Raw genomic sequence first — 6,000 nt, 5'->3', positions numbered from 1 at the left:
AGATCCAGTGATGGAGGTAAGACATTGCTTCCGCCCAAAGGACCTCACTGTCTAGTGAGGGTGAAAACTATGAAGCAGATAAGTGTCATAGAATGTGGTGAGTGCAATGAAAGAGGCATGTCCAGGGTTGGGGGGGGGGTCACATATGCCACCCAGTAAGGGGGCGAGCAGGCAGGCATCATGGCAGGCTTCAGGAAGAGGCCTGAGTAGCAGCTGCCCTGGGGGTGGAGGGAGGTGAAGGTTCTGGGCAGAACAGAACCACGAGCAAAAGCACAGAGATGCACAGGTTGGGGCGGGTTCAAGGATCTGTGAGTCACGGTGTGCTGTTAGTGTGGAAAGACCAAAGTGGGGGCTTGGGGAGACCAGGCCCATGGCAGCCTCAAACACCACGTTGAGGAACTTGGACTTTATCCTCCAGGCTGTGCGGGAGCACTGAAGGTTTGTGAGGAAGGGCAAGGCCTCAGAGGAGGTCCGGTGAAAACTTTATCTGGGAACACAAGCCCAGAACCACATGAAGGATTAGTACTGTGGATTTAACGAAGTGCTTCCAGTCCTGTCAGGTAGGAAAAGCATGAGTTCACGCATCTGACCACTCCGTTAAAGCGAGTTCTTCACCCAGCTGGAAAACAGCAGCGCTGACACCTGAACCTAGTTGTTTAGAACTTTGATTCAGTGTCTTCTCCTTTCTCAGAAACTAATTCAACAAAATTTTCTGGGTTTTTCGGCTGCGGACTTGAGACAGGGGATGCTGTGCATTTTTGTTCTTGTTTCCTCTGCCTCTGTATGTAGGCCCACCCTTCCCTCCTTTCTCCCTCCCTCCCTCCTTTCCTCCCCTGCTTCCTTCCTTTTTGCCTTCCTTCCTCCCTCCCTTCCTCCCTCTTTCCCCCCTCCCTCCCTCTCCCCCTTCCTTACATATTGATCAACAGCCCCATCATAAATGCAGTCAAAACCTCATTAGTAATTCTTCCCACCATGACCTGCGTGTCTTCCAGTTAAGTTACAGAGCGGTTCCCCTAAATCATTCATCCTTAGGAGAGGCCAACCAGGCTGAGCTCCTTCATTAGTAAGAACAGAAGAGAATAGAATGAAGAGCGGAAATACGCCTCAGGTCGAAGCTAGCCCTCCTCTTTATAGAATTAGGTTATGGAGCGCTCCCGGGTGGGGAACAGAGTTCTGCAGTGTAGACTATCAACCAAATTAGTAAACAGGAGGTAGATTCTGAATCTTGGCTCTTCTCCCACCACAGTGTCTGCTGCCATCAATGGGCAGAATGGTCTTTCTTGGTGAAAGCATCGGTTTAGTCAGCAATACCCAAAATATTCCCCAAGCTGGAACAGGGAGGTTGCTTCCTAAGGTCAAGCTGTTGTTTCTACTCCTCTCTGTCCTCCAACTTGTGGTTTTATCCTCTGTTTTGCCAGGCCCAAGCACGGGGGCTCAGAGAGATTTGCTTGCTGCAGGAGACACTAAAAAGCAGAGTCCTGTGATGTCAGAGCTGGAAAGGGCCTTAGAGACGAGCTTCATGTTCATTCAGCAATTGTAGGGAACACCTGTTTGCCACGCTCTGGGCTAACTTCTGGCCTTGGCCCTCAGGGGAACAAAGAATAGGAGACGCTGTTCTCTGTTCCCATCCTCAGGCTTTCCCTTTTTGTCTTGGCCCCTAGGGACATTTTGGACCTCTTCTCCACTGAGCTGAGCCTACTGAATTTTTCAGAAAGTGCACCAAATTTTCTTTCTGGTTCTTTCAGCTGTCTGCTTGAGACAGATCCTGCTGTTCATTTTAAGTTCTTGTTTCATCTGTGTCTGTATGTAGGCTTTCCAGTTGTCTTATCTTCCCTCCTCTCTCTCTCTCCCTCCCTTCCTTCCATCCATATTCATTAGCTGCCTACTATGTGCCAGGCTCGGCTAGGGCACTGAGATAAATTAAGTGGCTTATAATCAAATGGGAGATGAACAAGAAAATAAGTAGTGACTGTGGAAGAAGACTCGTGTTCACTTGGAATGTGAGAGTGATCAAAGTCTGAAGCCCCCCCGAAGTCCCTCCCCCCAGATTTAACAGTTGCTATGGCACCTTGCCTTCGCCAAAGTTCCATTCAGTTAAACTGTCCTTTGAGCTGCTCCTCTCAACACTTGCATCCTCTCAGAGACACAGCACTGGCTTCCCTCTGTGCGTGTCTGATGACACATTGAATCTCAAGGTTAAGATCTAATTTCTCCAACTCTCACCATTTTTTGCCCGTCTACATGTGGCTTTTATGGGGTTTTCTCCATTCTCCAGTATGAATTTCACAATGACTTGAGGCCAGAGGTTTTCCAGGGGAACAGGTAGCTTGTCCTCTGATACAAGCTAGAGGGAAAAGCTACTTTGAGGAGTTGGCACAAATGTGGATTTTTAGGCAACTTGTGGCTGAACAGGACTTGGAGGGATACAAGGACCACTGTTCTTGCCCTGTGTATTACCAAAATTTTGAGGTCTAGTTGGAGGCATCTGTTAGACAAAGACGAAAAGTGGAACATCAACATAGTATCCTTCAGTTACATATTTTTTGAACTACTCCTGCACTGAAGAGGTGTTTATTGAACAGCTAACTGAAGCTAAATTTAGAAGTAAACTTCAAATAATTGGACTAACATTATGATTTTAATACCATTGGTCAGAATCACATATTAATGAATCATATATTAATCATATAATTAATATCACTATAATATTTAAAGAGAGTGCCTGGCTTCTTAGTTTTTAATTCTCCTGGGGAGAAGGTAACTTTGAAAGAGAAGTGGTTTTCAATGTCATGCCCTCAGAGACAATGCCATCAGCCTGCCCTCAATATGGGCATGCACACACATCATATCTGTCCACCAACCATCCCTAAGCCATCCGAAATAGTTCTTACTGGTCTTCACAATTTATTTCCAAAGCTAAGCGAAAGAGGGCTGGATCACTCTCTTGGCTGATGGAAAATCATATTAAGCTTGGAGAAAAAGCCAAGGAAATAAAAATATGGATTCCTTACTCCATCTTCCACCACCACCCTCCCACAAGAGCCCAATCAAATCACAGAAATGGTTAAAATTTTTTAATTTAAAAAGTCAGTGACGAGGGTGAAAGGCAGTGACCAAGATAGAGCCTCAGGAAAACATATCGAAGCTCCCAGGGAGCATCTGTTGTGAGTGTTGCATAGTCAGGGCGCCGGACCTAAAGCAATATTGGACTTAGAAAATTCCCTTGTCATCGTAGGTGAAACACCGTCAAAAGTTACCAGATGAAGGCACAAAGAATCTCCATTCCCCTCTTAGCTTTCCACTCAAAGTTCAATATAATAAAAGACCACAAATGAGATTTAACATATACATTTAAAAACACATCAGTTGGAAGGGAAATACTGTTGAACCAGATGACTGTTGGATTTTATGGAGAAAGGGAGATTGGACGATGGAAAAGCATAGCGAAATACTCGACCAAGCCTGTGACTTCATTAGATTTTGCGACATTCTTTTTTCCTTCTATTCGTATTCATATTCAGAAGCTTGTCAGACTTCTCAATTTCCTTCTCTCCACCTTGCCATCTCTCTTCTTTCCAGGTTCCTTGTTTTATTTCTCTCATGTCTTAGGGACAATGAATTTGGAGAGAGCTGGTTTGGGTTTGAGTCTTGGCTTTGGCACTTACTAGCTTTGTGACCTTGGGCAAATTAATTAACCTTGTTTGGCATGTTTTTCTCTTCTGTACAACAGGAATGATAATCCCAGTCTCACAAGATTATTGTGAGTATAAACCAAGCTATTATATGCCCAGTGCTTAGTACTTGTTGACACCTGTAAGCCCTCAATAAATACTAAGTTTTCTTCCTCAGAAGAACTGTTATTTCCAAAGCGAAGCCCTCTACTTGTGCCCTCAATAATCCCATTCTTTCCTGATTTTCCTCCTCTCTCTTACAACTTTTCTAACTTCTTGAGACCCTTTCCTATATGAAGGCACCCAGACTTTGTGGGTCCCTCTTTGTGACTTAGAAGTTGTGGGGAAGGAAGAGTCAGCCAGGAAATGATGTACCTGTGGGTTCTTTAGAAAACTTGGACCAGGAGATGGTTAGAAAAGGACTTGGTTACTCTGGATCCATTTGTCCATCCAGGAGATAAGGCCATGAGAGTGGGTAAGAGCCCTCACCTGAGCATGTGGAATGAAAAGGCCCCTTCTTTTGGGTCATGCCACAGGAAGAAGGGAAATCAACAGAAGTTGGTAAAGCAGGGGTAGGGGAGAGAAACAGAAGAGTGGGATTGCAGAAGCCAGAGCCAGGGCTAGAACAGGGCGAGGGGTATTGGAGAAAGGAGTAATAGAGCATTCACTTTAGATAAGGTGTGAAAGCTGTCTGTAGAGCCTGGGTTTGTTATCTCGGAGGCGACCTATAACCTTTGTGAGAACATTTTCAGCAGTGGAGGAGTGAGAAACTGGGTTGCCATGAGTTAAAGGAAGCAGTGAAGGGAGGAAGCAGAGTTGATTTCTTTGACAAGCTCGGCAGGGAAGACGCAGCAGCTGCAAGAGAAGATGAAAGCTCAGTGGAGACCTTTGCTTTTTCCACAAGTATGGCATGCCTTGGACACATTTTAAAGCTGTATGAAGGGAACATAATGAGAGAGGTTGAGAATACAGGGGAGAGAGGAAGCACCAGGGAGAGACAAGGTCTTGGGCCAGGAAGAGGGGAAAGGGGATGGATGCAGAGCATTGGTGATGGAATTGCCTTGAACTTGAGAATAGATAACGTTCTCTGAAGGAGATGAAGTGAGGATGGATGGAGATTTGGACACATTCATGGGCTTAGGAGAACTTGCCTGACAATTTTGAGGGCTTTCTTTTCCACAGCGAAGTGGGAGGCAAGACCATCTGCTGAGGGCAGGAAGTTGGGGCTGTGATGGGGATTTGGTTAGAGCAGTGAAGATTCGGAATAGCTGTGGTGGGATACGGGAGAGGGTTGTACGGGATGCCAGGAGAGGACGCAGACCCTATGTGGTGACTTTCTCAAGCAGTACTCAGCAGCACAGGGGTAGAAGCATAGGAGGAGGAGAATGTTTGGACCGATCCAAGGTTGGCAATAGGGCAGGTGGGGCTGGACGAGAAGAGGCTAGGACACTGAGGATGTTGGGAGGGGTCAGGAAGGGATTCACTATATGAGTCTCACTATGAGTCTTTCCAGAACAGGAAGGGAAGCCAGGAAAAGGGACCTGGCTGGGAGGAAAGAAGGGGAGAACAGGATCAATGAGGCTGAAGAACTGGTATAAGGCCAGAGAAGAATTAAGAGTTGGAAGGATAATGGCAGATGGTGGCCAGGACTTGGAATTCAACATTTCAAAGATAGTGCTGTTTTAGGGGTTGGCAAGGTCCTCACAGAGGGGTCTGTTGGAGGGAGAGAGTTCAGACTTTTCCGGGAGACCTTTATTGAGCTTGCTTCTTGTTCAAGCCAGTACTATAACGCCATTTCTCTGCATCTTGATGGAGAAATCCACTTCCCAAGAAATCTTTGATAGTGGAAGTAAGGGCATCCAAAACACTTTTCCTTTCCCTAGCATTTAGGGATTCTGAGTATGAGTCTCTTTGTCTTCTCTTCCTTTATGACATAGAGTCACTTTTTAAAAAGGTCACCCTGACAATTACATGAAGTTACACACCTTGCATACAGGCTAATACTTCCCCCTACCTGAATTCTTAGATTCTTGCCCGGCTGGGCAGGTCCAAGTTTTTGCTTCTGGCTATGGTAATCTGGGACAATAAAAAGAATATCCTTCAAGTGAGAGCACAGTCTTTGACATGGGGCCTGGAGGTTGGCTCCTCACCTCCCCTGGAGACATGTGATTTTCCTGGTGTAGCTCCCCATCCTGTCAAGGGGGTCTGAGATTCATACCTGGATTCTCAGTTTCTGCACCTTTTTCAGGGAATCTGCTGTTTTCTATAAGCTGTCACCCCAAAGGAAGTATATGTTTTTGCTAAAATTTCCCCTTTTGGCCTTTTGCTC

General features: G+C 45.9%; 1 protein-coding gene across 1 annotated transcript in view; it reads right to left on the bottom strand.

Annotated features, from left to right (window-relative positions):
* Positions 1 to 913: 913 nt before the first annotated feature.
* Positions 914 to 6,000, bottom strand: part of GPR65 (G protein-coupled receptor 65) — a 122,179-nt gene continuing 117,092 nt past the window's right edge. The window contains exon 8 of the mRNA XM_070514159.1: positions 914 to 6,000. This exon is cut by the window's right edge and continues 23,035 nt beyond it. The gene's annotated coding sequence lies outside the window, so the exon portion shown is untranslated.

Source organism: Equus asinus, chromosome 7 (assembly GCF_041296235.1).
Source record: "Equus asinus isolate D_3611 breed Donkey chromosome 7, EquAss-T2T_v2, whole genome shotgun sequence".
In the NCBI taxonomy this organism is placed as follows: domain Eukaryota; kingdom Metazoa; phylum Chordata; class Mammalia; order Perissodactyla; family Equidae; genus Equus; species Equus asinus.
This window is presented reverse-complemented; position numbering and strand designations above follow the sequence as displayed.